Genomic DNA, 14,922 nt, shown 5'->3' on the forward strand with positions numbered 1-14,922 from the left:
GTGCACTGTATGCCTGACGTGTAGAGTAAGATGTCTGCAGATAGAAAATATGGGGTTAATGAACTGGGGTTATTGGGGTGTCCCTATCTCTTTCCTCTTCTCCTCTCCTGTAGACCCCCAAAGGTTAACGCTCTCACCTTAGGTAAGTGAATGCCGAGCTCTCCATCTGCCTCGGGGCAGGGTGCTGTAACCAGTTTCTTCACTGGATAGGTAGCGCAGGCCTCTTGACTTCAGAGGACTGCTGTCCGTCGTTTACTGCACGAACGGTAAGTTTCGAGTCATTCAAATGTCTTTAAAGTCTTTAGTAATGATGTCTCTTGTTTTGCAGGGTTCCGGCGATGGCGGATGACAGGCTGAAGTGAGTTGAAGATGGAGCCCGTGTGATGAATAGAAGCGCCTGGAAGCACGTAAGTAAGCGCTTGTTGCCTGCTTCACGATGCGCTCTAACTGTCTTTTTATTTTGCAGGTACGAGTTCGGAGCGGCTGCAGGGTGCCGGAATACCCACTGGATTAGATGTGGAAAGGAGTAATGGCACGTGAGTATTAAAGTTCCCCAATGTCTTTAAACGCACCTTGTTTTGTCTTTCAGATGCGGGATGCAGCGCCGAAGGCCTCCGGAGCGTGCGAAGAGTTGGTAAGATTTTGCCTTTCAGATGCCGGAATGCTAACCTGTTCTTTCTTGTCTTTATAGGTGTTGCTGAAGACTGGATTCAGGATGGTAAGCCTTTGCCTTTCAGATGCCGGAATGCTAACCTGTTCTTTCTTGTCTTTATAGGTGTTGCTGAAGACTGGATTCAGGATGGTAAGCCTTTGCCTTTCAGATGCCGGAATGCTAACCTGTTCTTTCTTGTCTTTATAGGTGTTGCTGAAGACTGGATTCAGGATGGTAAGCCTTTTTCCTTAGGCCCAGGACCGGATGCAGAAGACACGATGAGCGTTCTGCTGCAGAGGTTGCAGAATAACGCAAAGCAAGATTCATCCACCGGGTGTGGTTTAAATAGCCTCCTGTAGTGCTTAGGTGTCTCCTTCCACAGCCACGCCTAAGTAAGAAAAGAGTTCCTGGTAAGAAAAGAGTTCCTGCCTTCCAGAAGAGTTCCAGTGTTCTGAATCTAGGGAGTGGCTCCAGCCCCACCCAACAGGAAAAGTAGTTCCAAACAGAAGAGGATCAGAGGCTCAACTGGCAGGCAAGTAGGCAGCATGGTCTGCTGAAGGTAAGTCCACCCAAGCATTATGAGCCCGGCGCTTCCAGCGCTGGGACTGGGCATATTTATGAGCCTGGTGCCACTGGCGCCAGGACTGGGTCCAAAAGGTCCCAATTGGGACTGGTTGGCACTCGGAACCTGGGTTATGGATCTGCTTCCAAGGGAGTTGGGAAAACCCTGACCTTTTGGAAGCAGAGATCATGACAGTACCCCCCCTCAAGGCCCCTCCCAAACCGGGCTTCTCCGGGGGTTTTGGCTTGTCAGGAAATGTTCGGTGAAATCTTTTGATTAGGCGAGGAGCGTGGACATATTCAGCAGGTTCCCAGGATCTCTCTTGGGGGCCATAGCCTTTCCAGTCAATTAGGTAGAATAGTTTAGATTTGGAGATCTTGGAGTCCAGAATGCTTTTGACTTCAAACTCGAGTTCTCCATCCACTAGGATAGGTTTTGGAGATTTGGTTAGTCTGGTTTGAGGTTGCACGGGTTTTAATAGAGAGACGTGGAAGACCGGATGTATCTTCATGTGCGGGGGCAAGTCCAACTTGACCGCTACTGGGTTTACTATGGTAGTGATGGAATAGGGACCAAGGTATCTTGGGTTGAATGTGCGTGGCCCTTTTAGAGATAGATATTTGGTGGATAACCAGACTTGATCCCCTACTTGATAGTGAGGGGCTTCCTTCCGATGTTGATCTGCTCCTTTCTTGTATTGTTCTTTAGCCCTTTGAAGGTGAAAAACAGCTTCCTTAAAGGCTTGGGTGATTGTAGAATGCAGGTAGTCTACTGCTGGTGTTTCAAGATCTTGGAGGGGATCCAACTCCGAGGTTCGAGGGTGACTGCCGTACAAAAGAAAAAACGGGGTTTTCCCAGTTCCCGAATGGACAGAGTTATTGTAGGCATACTCGGCTATCCAAAGGATATCTTTCCAAGTTTTTTCAGTTTGTTGCAGCATGCAGCGTAAATACTGTTCCAGAGTTTGATTGGTCCTCTCGGTTTGTCCGTCGGTCTGAGGGTGGTGACTGGTCGATAGTCTCACATCAATTTGAGCCGACCGACAGCAACTTCGCCAAAAATGAGAAATAAATTGACTACCTCGATCCGAAATTAGAACCGAAGGAAAACCGTGCAGTCGGACGATGTTTTCGAGAAATTCTCGGGCCAGAGTTGCTGCTGTTGGCAAGCCTTTGAGCGGAATGAAATGCGCCATCTTGGAGAATAAGTCCACGATTACTAGAATCGTATTGTATCCGGAGCATGGAGGTAGATCGGTGATGAAGTCCATAGAAAGCGTATGCCAAGGGCGAGGTGGGATGTCAATAGGGCGTAAGAGGCCTGCTGGTCTTTCCTTTTGACTCTTGTTTTGGGCGCATACTCCACAGGACATTATAAAGTCTCTGATATCTTTTTTCCAAGACGGCCACCAGAAGTAGCGCTTGATCTTTTCTGAGGTCTTGGCTATACCGGGATGACCTTCCATTAAAGAGTCGTGATAACAAGAGATTACTTTTTTCTGTAAATCTGTGCTGGGTAGGTATAATCGTTCTTGGAAATACAATAAGTTGTCCTTTACTGCAAAGTCCTTTCCCTGCAGATGCCAATTCTGTATGTCTGCTGAAGTTACAAGTTGCCTGGCTTTATCCTTAACTTCCTCTATGGATTCTGTGGCGATTACACCCAGAATTCTTTGTTCAGGAATGATTGGTACAGGTTTAGGGTTGACCAAGTGTTCTTCCACTCCCATCCGAGAAAGGGCATCGGCTTTACCGTTCTTTGTACCAGGTCGATAGGTAATTATGAAGTCAAACTCGGCAAAGAATAATGCCCAACGGAGTTGTCTAGAGGATTGGGCTTTTGCGGTCTTCAAATATTGCAGGTTTCGGTGATCCGTAATCACAGTAACGGTGTGTCGGGCCCCCAGCAGATAATTCCGCCAAGCCTTAAAGGCAGACTTGATAGCCAGAAGTTCCTTGTCAGTAATCGTGTAATTGATTTCAGGAGGCGAGAATTTGCGGGACCAAAATGCCACGGGATGCAACTGATTGGTTACCGGGTCCTTTTGTGATAGAACTGCCCCCATGGCAAGGCTTGAAGCATCAGTTTCCACGATGTAGGGGAGTTTGGGGCGAGGGTGTTTTAAGATTGGTGCAGAGATAAATTTAGTCTTCAAATCCTGGAAAGCTTGTTCCGCCTCGGTAGACCATTCAAAACTTTTGTTTTTCTTTAACAAGGCAGTGATGGGCTGGACTATTCGAGAGAATTCGGGGATAAACCTGCGGTAAAAGTTAGCGAAGCCTAACATGCTTTGCACACCTTTTACGGAGGATGGTGATGGCCATTTGAGAACTGCATCGACCTTCTTTGAATCCATACGCACTCCGCCAGGTGATAATATGAATCCCAAGAATTCAACTTCAGTCACGTTGAAAACACATTTTTCCAACTTAGCGAAAAGTTTGTGTTGACGCAATCTTTCAAGGACCATTTTCACGTGTTTCCGATGTTCAGATTCCGATGAAGAATAAACGAGGATGTCGTCGATGTAAACAACAACACATACATCTATGAGCTCTCTGAGGACATCGTTCATAAAATATTGAAAGGCGGCCGGGGCATTGCAAAGTCTGAAGGGCATGACCTGATATTCAAATAGCCCATACTTGGTGCGGAAGGCCGTCTTCCATTCATCGCCCTCTTTTACTCGTACCAAGTGGTAAGCTCCTCTAAGATCCAGCTTTGTATATATGCATGCTTTTCTGACTTGGTCCAGGAGTTCAGGGATCAAAGGTAACGGATATCTATTCTTAACGGTGATCTGGTTCAGGGAGCGATAATCGATACAAGTTCTAAGGTCTCCTTCCTTTTTTGGAACGAAGAACAAAGCTGAAGAAGCAGGGGACTTGGAAGGACGAATAAACCCATTTGCCAGGTATTGATCCAGGTATTGTCGAAGGTGAAGGTTCTCAGGCTCAGTGAGGGCATAAATTCTACTACAAGGAGGAGTAGATCCAGGTATCAGGTCTATCTGGCAGTCATAAGACCTATGAGGAGGTAGAGAGTTAGCCTGATACTTCCGGAAAACATCTTGGTATTCTAGGTATTCGGGAGGTAACTGGGGAGTCTCTGAAGAAATTGCGGCCAGTGCAACACCAGGTGGAGGGTGACAAGTAGAGACACATTCTGGAAACTGGACCGTTCTTGCTCGCCAATCGATCAGAGGATTGTGTTTCTCTAACCAAGGTATTCCTAGAATAATCTGAAACTGAGGGGCCTTGATCACATCGAACACGATCTTCTCATGGTGTCCATCTTGACTTAGTAGCGTCACCTCTTGAGTGGTATGCGTTACTGGCCCGGAGGCTATCTCCGTACCATCCACCGTAGTAATGACGTCCTTTACAGCCTTGGGACAAAGAGTTAGATTCATCCTCAAAACCATTTCATGATCCACATAATTGCCGATGGCACCGCTGTCGACGTAAGCTTCAATTGCATGTAATCGATCCGGATTATCAGGGCTAATGAGGACCATAGGTATCACGAAATGCGAGGTCACGGAACTGGTTTTCACGCTCGGCAAGAGGACCTCTATTCTTGTCGGGCGAGGTCGTTTCCCTGCTCAGAGTTTGTAACTTTGGTAACTGCAGCTCCTACTGCCTTCTTGGCAGGTTTCACCGGACAGTCTCGAAGAAAGTGCCCTGAGTTTCCGCAATATAGGCATAATTGCAACTGTTTCCTCCTTTCCCGCTCCCTTTGTGTTAGAGGACCTTTCAGACCCCCTATTTGCATGGGTTCCCCGGAGTCTACTCCTTTGGAAGGAGTTGGCGGTTTGGAAAATACTCGAGCATCAAACTTGGAACGATCGGCCTTCCTGTTCTGCAGCCTGTGATCTATTTGAACGACCAAGTCTATATAATCCGAACAGTCTTGTGGGGGATTCACTACTTGGGCTAAAACGTCTTTGAGCTCTCCACGTAGACCTCTATAAAACAGCGTAATCCTTTTGTCCTCAGGCCATTGAGTTTCCACTATTAGTCTATTGAAAGATGCAATATAAGCCAAAAGGTCTTGATTACCCTGTCGCAATGAAAGAAGCTCATTGTCCAAGGCCTGCCCCTGTGAATGTCTTGCGAACAGTTTTTCCATACTAAGCTGAAAGGCTTGAAAATCATGGAGAACCGGATCATCTTGATTAACTAGAGGGATCGACCAGTCTGCCGCATTGCCACTAAGGTACGAAAGTACAAAAGCTACTTTTGCTTGATCAGTTGGAAAGGCTGCTGGCCGGCATAAGAAGTGCAACCGGCACTGATTGATAAATACTGCAAACCTCTTTGGGTCACCAGAAAATCGTTTGGGCGGAGCCAGAGGTACATTCCCAGGTAGGTTGATCTGCACTGGATTCATAGAGGATGTTGAAGGAAGATTTGCCCCTGATGCGGGTAACGGGGTCTGTCCGGCTTGTGACTGTAGCACTTGTCTAGCAAGATTGTCTGTTCTCTCCTTGGAAATAATTAGTTCCCTTCTTAGAGCATTCGTTTCCTGACGAGCTGCATGCACTTCTGCCCTTAATTCCCCAAGTAACCGGGCTAGGGGGTCAGTATCCGAGATTTCCATAGCGCCTGGGCGAGAGTTTTGCGGTAGGCTTTGCGTTCTGTAACGCTCACCTGATTCTCGCAGAGGCGCCGGTCTTGACTGGGCGACTACCGTATCTTCAAAGGTGATGTGTAGCACCCGGTTGGCTCTTTGGGCTGGACCTCTGTGCACTGTATGCCTGACGTGTAGAGTAAGATGTCTGCAGATAGAAAATATGGGGTTAATGAACTGGGGTTATTGGGGTGTCCCTATCTCTTTCCTCTTCTCCTCTCCTGTAGACCCCCAAAGGTTAACGCTCTCACCTTAGGTAAGTGAATGCCGAGCTCTCCATCTGCCTCGGGGCAGGGTGCTGTAACCAGTTTCTTCACTGGATAGGTAGCGCAGGCCTCTTGACTTCAGAGGACTGCTGTCCGTCGTTTACTGCACGAACGGTAAGTTTCGAGTCATTCAAATGTCTTTAAAGTCTTTAGTAATGATGTCTCTTGTTTTGCAGGGTTCCGGCGATGGCAGATGACAGGCTGAAGTGAGTTGAAGATGGAGCCCGTGTGATGAATAGAAGCGCCTGGAAGCACGTAAGTAAGCGCTTGTTGCCTGCTTCACGATGCGCTCTAACTGTCTTTTTATTTTGCAGGTACGAGTTCGGAGCGGCTGCAGGGTGCCGGAATACCCACTGGATTAGATGTGGAAAGGAGTAATGGCACGTGAGTATTAAAGTTCCCCAATGTCTTTAAATGCACCTTGTTTTGTCTTTCAGATGCGGGATGCAGCGCCGAAGGCCTCCGGAGCGTGCGAAGAGTTGGTAAGATTTTGCCTTTCAGATGCCGGAATGCTAACCTGTTCTTTCTTGTCTTTATAGGTGTTGCTGAAGACTGGATTCAGGATGGTAAGCCTTTGCCTTTCAGATGCCGGAATGCTAACCTGTTCTTTCTTGTCTTTATAGGTGTTGCTGAAGACTGGATTCAGGATGGTAAGCCTTTGCCTTTCAGATGCCGGAATGCTAACCTGTTCTTTCTTGTCTTTATAGGTGTTGCTGAAGACTGGATTCAGGATGGTAAGCCTTTTTCCTTAGGCCCAGGACCGGATGCAGAAGACACGATGAGCGTTCTGCTGCAGAGGTTGCAGAATAACGCAAAGCAAGATTCATCCACCGGGTGTGGTTTAAATAGCCTCCTGTAGTGCTTAGGTGTCTCCTTCCACAGCCACGCCTAAGTAAGAAAAGAGTTCCTGGTAAGAAAAGAGTTCCTGCCTTCCAGAAGAGTTCCAGTGTTCTGAATCTAGGGAGTGGCTCCAGCCCCACCCAACAGGAAAAGTAGTTCCAAACAGAAGAGGATCAGAGGCTCAACTGGCAGGCAAGTAAGCAGCATGGTCTGCTGAAGGTAAGTCCACCCAAGCATTATGAGCCCGGCGCTTCCAGCGCTGGGACTGGGCATATTTATGAGCCTGGTGCCACTGGCGCCAGGACTGGGTCCAAAAGGTCCCAATTGGGACTGGTTGGCACTCGGAACCTGGGTTATGGATCTGCTTCCAAGGGAGTTGGGAAAACCCTGACCTTTTGGAAGCAGAGATCATGACAGAGGCTATTGGGCGCACTTCCAAATTCAACTTTCATATAGAAGCTATTGGGCACAAATCTAAATTCAACTTTAACAGAGAGGCTATTTGGGCACACTTCCAAATTCAACTTTCACAGAGAGGCTATTGGGTGCACTTCCAAATTCAACTTTCATATAGAAGCTATTGGGCACACATCTAAATTCAACTTTCACAGAGAGGCTATTTGGGCACACTTCGATATTCAACTTTCACAGAGAGGCTATTTGGGCGCACTTCCAAATTCAACTTTCAGAGAGAGGATATTGGGCTCACTTCCAAATTCAACTTTCACAGAGAGGCTATTGGGCGCACTTCTTAAATTCAACTTTCACAAAGAGGCTATTGGGCACACTTCCAAATTCAACTTTCATATAGAATCTATTGGGCACACTTCTAAATTCAACTTTCACAGAGAGGCTATTTGCGCACACTTCTATATTCAACTTTCACAGAGAGGGTATTGGGCGCACTTCCAAATTTAACTTTCACAGAGAGGGTATTGGGCACACTTCTAAGTTCAACTTTCACAGAGAGGCTATTGGGCGCACTTCTTAAATTCAACTTTCACAAAGAGGCTATTGGGCACACTTCCAAATTCAACTTTCATATAGAATCTATTGGGCACACTTCTAAATTCAACTTTCACAGAGAGGCTATTTGGGCACACTTCTATATTCAACTTTCACAGAGAGGCTAATTGGGCACACTTCCAAATTCAACTTTCACAGAGAGGCTATTGGGCGCACTTCCAAATTCAACTTTCATATAGAATCTATTGGGTACACTTCTAAATTCAACATTCACAGAGAGGCTATTTGGGCACACTTCTATATTCAACTTTCACAAAGAGGCTATTTGGGCACACTTCCAAATTCAACTTTCAGAGAGAGGATATTGGGCTCACTTCCAAATTTAACTTTTACAGAGAGGGTATTGGGCGCACTTCCAAATTCAACTTTCACAGAGAGGCTATTGGGCACACTTCTAAGTTCAACTTTCACAGAGAGGCTATTGGGCGAACTTCTTAAATTCAACTTTCACAAAGAGGCTATTGGGCGCATTTCCAAATTCAACTTTCACAGAGAGGCTATTGGGCGCACTTCCAAATTCAACTTTCACAGGGAGGCAATTGGGCGCACTTCCAAATTCAACTTTCACAGGGAGGCTATTGGGCACACTTCTAAATTCAACTTTCACATAGAAGCTATTGGGCACACTTCTTAAATTCAACTTTTCACAGAGGGTATTGGGCATACTTCTAAATTCAACTTTTCACAGGGAAGCTGTAGGGCACACTTCTAAGTTCAACTTTCACAGATAGGATATTGGGCGCACTTCCAAATTCAACTTTCACAGAGAGGCTATTGGGCGCACTTCCAAATTCAACTTTCATATAGAAGCTATTGGGCACACTTCTAAATTCAACTTTAACAGAGAGGCTATTTGGGCACACTTCCAAATTCAACTTTCACAGAGAGGCTATTGGGTGCACTTCCAAATTCAACTTTCATATAGAAGCTATTGGGCACACATCTAAATTCAACTTTCACAGAGAGGCTATTTGGGCACACTTCGATATTCAACTTTCACAGAGAGGCTATTTGGGCGCACTTCCAAATTCAACTTTCAGAGAGAGGATATTGGGCTCACTTCCAAATTTAACTTTTCCAGAGAGGGTATTGGGCGCACTTCCAAATTTAACTTTCACAGAGAGGGTATTGGGCACACTTCTAAGTTCAACTTTCACAGAGAGGCTATTGGGCGCACTTCTTAAATTCAACTTTCACAAAGAGGCTATTGGGCACACTTCCAAATTCAACTTTCATATAGAATCTATTGGGCACACTTCTAAATTCAACTTTCACAGAGAGTCTATTTGGGCACACTTCTATATTCAACTTTCACAGAGAGGCTAATTGGGCACACTTCCAAATTCAACTTTCACAGAGAGGCTATTGGGCGCACTTCCAAATTCAACTTTCATATAGAATCTATTGGGTACACTTCTAAATTCAACATTCACAGAGAGGCTATTTGGGCACACTTCTATATTCAACTTTCACAAAGAGGCTATTTGGGCACACTTCCAAATTCAACTTTCAGAGAGAGGATATTGGGCTCACTTCCAAATTTAACTTTTACAGAGAGGGTATTGGGCGCACTTCCAAATTCAACTTTCACAGAGAGGCTATTGGGCACACTTCTAAGTTCAACTTTCACAGAGAGGCTATTGGGCGCACTTCTTAAATTCAACTTTCACAAAGAGGCTATTGGGCGCATTTCCAAATTCAACTTTCACAGAGAGGCTATTGGGCGCACTTCCAAATTCAACTTTCACAGGGAGGCTATTGGGCACACTTCTAAATTCAACTTTCACATAGAAGCTATTGGGCACACTTCTTAAATTCAACTTTTCACAGAGGGTATTGGGCATACTTCTAAATTCAACTTTTCACAGGGAAGCTGGAGGGCACACTTCTAAGTTCAACTTTCACAGAGAGGATATTGGGTGCACTTCCAAGTTCAACTTTCACAGGGAGGCTATTGGGCGCACTTCTTAAATTCAACTTTCACATAGGATATTGGGCGCACTTCTAAATTCTACTTTCACAGAGAGGCTATTGGGTGCACTTCATTTTTAATTACAGGAGGTTGGGCTTGTGCAATACATGCAAACCCATCTCCAGTAAAAGGTAATAATTTGCGCCCCTGGTGAATGCCGGGGTGCGTGTAGCTATCACCCCTTCGTCGGCAGCGTACATGTCTGGTACAGCCAGAACCCTCGCCGAGGACCCCCGCTTTACTTTGGCCTGCCGAGATTCAGGCTTTTGGGCTGTTAAGGGCCAAGTAGCACCCCCCCCACTCGGGGGTGAATGGTATAGTAATGTTAGCCTCTCTTGTTTATGCCATCAGCTAATTACACTAGCTGTTTTCATGTTTGCACCAGCATTCCTCTCATTGTGCTCATTTCTCCTACCCCTTTTATAAGACAAATTCGACAGAGGCTCTTGCATGTCAGACCTGGAAAATCGAGAGCTGCAAGCAATAGGCTGCTCACTGGATGGATGAAGGAGGATGCAATGGAGAGAAGGAAGCCTTAGCCCCATCACAGTGGAGCTCGTCAGGAGGCACCTTTCCTCTGTGCATGGTTACTCTGTGAGATACCGGAGCTTCCGGCCCACACGGCTTGCTTGCACTGCTACTCCCACCACCGCTCATGGTAGGGAGAACACAGTGAAAGCATGCAGCAACGCTACTAAACTCCGCCGCCCATCCACTATCAATGGCAGTGGTGAAGCAGGTGGATCCAGGAAAGAAGATCGACTCTGCCCTCTTCACCTGCAGTCAGCACCACTCTGCTGTCTGTGGCAGTGTAGCCATGATGTGCATTCTCTTTCTGCACAGTGGCATTTTATAAGAGAGTAAGGATTTGGGGTTCAAGGTGGAAGGACCTGAGTAGTAAGGAAATCCTTGGCAAGGGACAATTGCAAAGAGATTTCGTAGCAACCCCTTGCATTAGGGAAAGTACCTGGACGTTTGATTGTTATCACAGGCAATGGTGTGATTATTATTATTATTATTATTATTATTATTATTATTATTATTATTATTATTATTATTATTATTATTATTATTGTTGGAGTATTTATAGAGTGCAGACCTAGCTTCAGGAAGCAATGGAGTGCTTTATAATCATGGGGGAAGAACACATTTATTCTCAAGATTGTATTGTTATAGATATTCTCAGAAACACATTATTCTGTTGAGTGTGGTTAATAGTGCTACTATGGTTATGTTTAGAAAGCCAACTCGTGTTTCGACCCTGACTGTCTTTCTCAAGGCTATTTACTGTACATGCTCAGTGTGTCTGTTTAGCTCAGCTATTCAAAGCTCTATATTAATACAGAGCCAGTTAATTTCATTGTGTTCTTCTACGATCTTCTCAGGTAATAATTTCCTGGTATTCAAATGCCAACTTCCCCTTTTCTTCATTTTAGTGGCAATATACAATGCTGAGTTCAGCCATGGCGTTCCGCGTGATGAGGTCCCTGGAAACACTTGTTGGCTTTTATGTTACTCATCACCATTACAGCACTATCAAACACAACTGGACAAAGTAATGTGTTTCTGAGAATAACTATCATGTAGAGACAATCTTGAGAACAAATGGAACACAAACTCATAACCTTCAATAATTCCCATTTGTGGCAATGAGCATAGCAACTATACTTGTGCCATCGCTGCTGTCCCATCCACCAAGAGAAAATAGAACCTAGCGCAGTGAGTCAGATATATGCTCAACCTCACAATGTTAATCTGTATGTAGTACGTTATGGCCATTTATGCTGTTTGGGATTCTGAGGGAAGTGCTGTATTGAAACTGATATTGAGAAAGTGGAAAATGCCTGATTACATATGGTTGCTGACCGGATGCTGAAGTCACCACCTCTATCCAATGTTTTCAAGCAGCATTTGAACTAGCACATACACTAAACCATCTTTGCATAACCAATTGCAGTTATGGAGATGCAGAAATGTACCTCAAAATGTGCCAATGCAAGGAGTAATGTGGGACATCAGCCAGGCCTGAAACCATGTGCAAATAGGGTCAGACAATGAGGAATCACCCCAAAGGCAAACAGCTCATGGTTTCAGGTCAGGTCAGAAAGAGAATAATAACTCCACAGACAAAGATCTTTTATCCGTGCTCTATGCATGTTAAACATTGAGGCCTAACAGCCAATGTCTTCACAAGGCAATCTCCACCGCCTCCAGAGCACTCAAAATGGGGCGGTGAGAGCAGTCTTTGGGTTTTCTAGGCGCAACCATATAACTGCTTTTAGATGGAAACTGCATTGACTCCCAGTCAGGCAGAGAATAAGGCATAAGGTATTGGCTCTTGCCTTTAAATGCCAGAATAAGCGCGCACCTATTTATTTATCTAGGAGACTATCTTCGAAACTCTTCCATCGTAAGCTGCTCTCCTCTGATATCTCCCAGCTAACTCAACCGCACTTTCATCTGAAACAATTTGGAGAAACTACCTTTTACTACCATGCTCCGCAGGAATGGAACACCGTTCCACCGGCCACTAAAGCATATCACGCTCTTACAACTTTCAAGACAAGTACAAAAATCTGGCTGACTAATTGCTTTCTATTGGTAAACTTCCCTGCATTCTTGTTGCCTTGCTTTCCTCTCGCTTGCTGCACTCTGAGGCCTTCGGGCATGTAGCGCCCTACTTTTTTATTTTTATTTTTTTTATTTTTTTTGTAATTTTATAGTTTGATTAACAAACTTTTTAAAACAAAAACTCTTATCACAGATTTTACAACAAGATACAAAACAAAATCTCTTGTCACAGACTTTAGCTTTGTCTTTTGTTTTCGGCATCCCCTTTGATATCGTCTTTCAAGATTTCATCCAAATAGTCAATTATTCGACAGGTCAGCGATGCATTTTTCCCTCCAAGGATGTAGAACCACCAATCTTCCATATTTGAGTTCCTCGGGGCGTATTTCCCTAGATGTAGTGTTCGTTGGCTCTTAAGGTCAGCACATTCAATTATTAGATGTTTGGTAGTTTCTACTTCGCCCTTGCATACTCTGCATAGGTTGTCACATGTTTCCTTGACGTGTGTTCTGAATAGTTGATCTTTTGTTCTCAAGGCATTTAGACGCAGTTTCATGAAACTGTTACGATGGTGTCTTGATGGAAATTGTTTTATGTACGCCAGTATTAAGTCTAGCCCATTTGCAGCTGATCCCAGGTATAATGCAGATTCCAAGTTATTGTATCGTTCTGTATTTAGAATCCATTGCCATTGTTTTATTTTTCTTTTTGCAGTTTCAGGGCGATTTATCAACATCTCTAAGGTGATATCTGCACTGACTAGTATTTTTTTGACGGTTTCTTTCCAATCATTTATCAGAGAGCTTGTGTACTCGCTGTGGCAGTTTTTAAAGATTTCGTAAGCCGGTTCTTGTGGGCTTAAATTCATTTTCCTTAGGAGTGAGATTGATTTCCATAGGACTGTTTCTTGCAGGGAGTCTATTACAAGCCCATTTCGTATTTTGATCACAGAGATGTAATTTGGTAGCCTCAAAACCTTTCTCCAAAATTTACCTTCTAGGTATGGCCATATTCTGTGATGTAAGTTCCAGGCGGATTCTACGCCATACGTTAATGCTCGTGTTACCTTTAATTGGTAAAATCCCTGCACGGGTAGCATCGTAAATTTTCCGTATACTCTATGCAATTTTGTAGCTTGTAGTGCAAATGTCAGGGTCCGCTGTATTAGATCTTTTGACCATGCCCATTCCCTTATTGATGTGTTGAATAAAAGGCCCAAATATCGTATTTCTTTTGTTTTTTCTGTCATTTCCACTGCAATTGACAATTTGTGGTTGTTGTTCCTTTTTCCTGCCGTCGACCCAATTGACATAACCTTGGTCTTTGCTATGTTAATGCGCAGTTTGTTTTTGCGCATGTAATTGTCAAGCGATGTTAGCAACCTTTGCAGGCCAATCTGCGTTTGGTCGGCTAGGACTATATCGTCAGCATATGTGACACCCCTTATTTGATGGCCATTTACTTTCGGAGGAAAGCAGTTTACTTGTTTTAGTGCAGTTGGAATATCAGCGATGAACAGCTTGTCAGGTCTCCTTGTTGGTTCAGTCGTATCCTGATTGAGGTGTTTGTATGCAGAGCAATTATAGGCTGTAAGATCTCTTCAGGGCAATCCCAGCTCCTCAATTACTTCCACAGTAGTTCGCGGTTTATCGAGTCGAATGCTTGACCCATATCGACAAAAGCTAGGTGTATGTTTCTTTTTTGTTTTAGCGCCTCTAGCTTTAGCAAATTCAATATTACTAGGTTCACTTCTGTCCCCACTCCTTTGGTGAACCCAGTTTGTCGATGATCCAGGCAATTTGATTTCGCGGCCCAGTTTGCTAACTTCTGCTGCAAGAAAGATGCCATTATCTTACCAATCGTGTCTAACAACGCGATTGGTCAATAGTTGGTTGGGTCCTCGCACAGGCCTTTTTTATAGATAGGCACTATTATTGCCGTGGTCCATGACTGAGGGAATTTTTTTTCATTTGTGATGTGATTGAATAAAATCTCAATAAAGCAGGACCATTCTGTTATATTCTTTTTTAGCATTACATTACTAATGCCGTCTGGTCCAGCAGCTCTAGAGTTTTTTAATTTTGAGATTTTTTTGTTTATATCTTCAAGTCGCTCAGACGTGTCCCACTTTACTTGAGTGATATAGTTGTCATTGTCTGTGCATTCGCTGTTGATGAAGAATAATTTTGAGAAATGATCTACCCAAGTCACCTCGGCTACCCCGTTAACCAGCTTTAAGTTCTGAAACGGAGCCTCATTATTCAAGATCGCCCAGGTTTCTCTTGAATTTCTTGTTACTATTAATTTCAACATCAGAGCTCCTCTTTCCTGATCTTTCATTGAGACAAAGGATTTTTTCCAGTTTTGGTATTGTTGTTTTCTTTTTTTTATCAGCAGAAGA

The sequence above is a fragment of the Ambystoma mexicanum genome, chromosome 10 (assembly GCF_040938575.1).
Source record: "Ambystoma mexicanum isolate Mex_15411 chromosome 10, UKY_AmexF1_1, whole genome shotgun sequence".
Classification (NCBI taxonomy): domain Eukaryota; kingdom Metazoa; phylum Chordata; class Amphibia; order Caudata; family Ambystomatidae; genus Ambystoma; species Ambystoma mexicanum.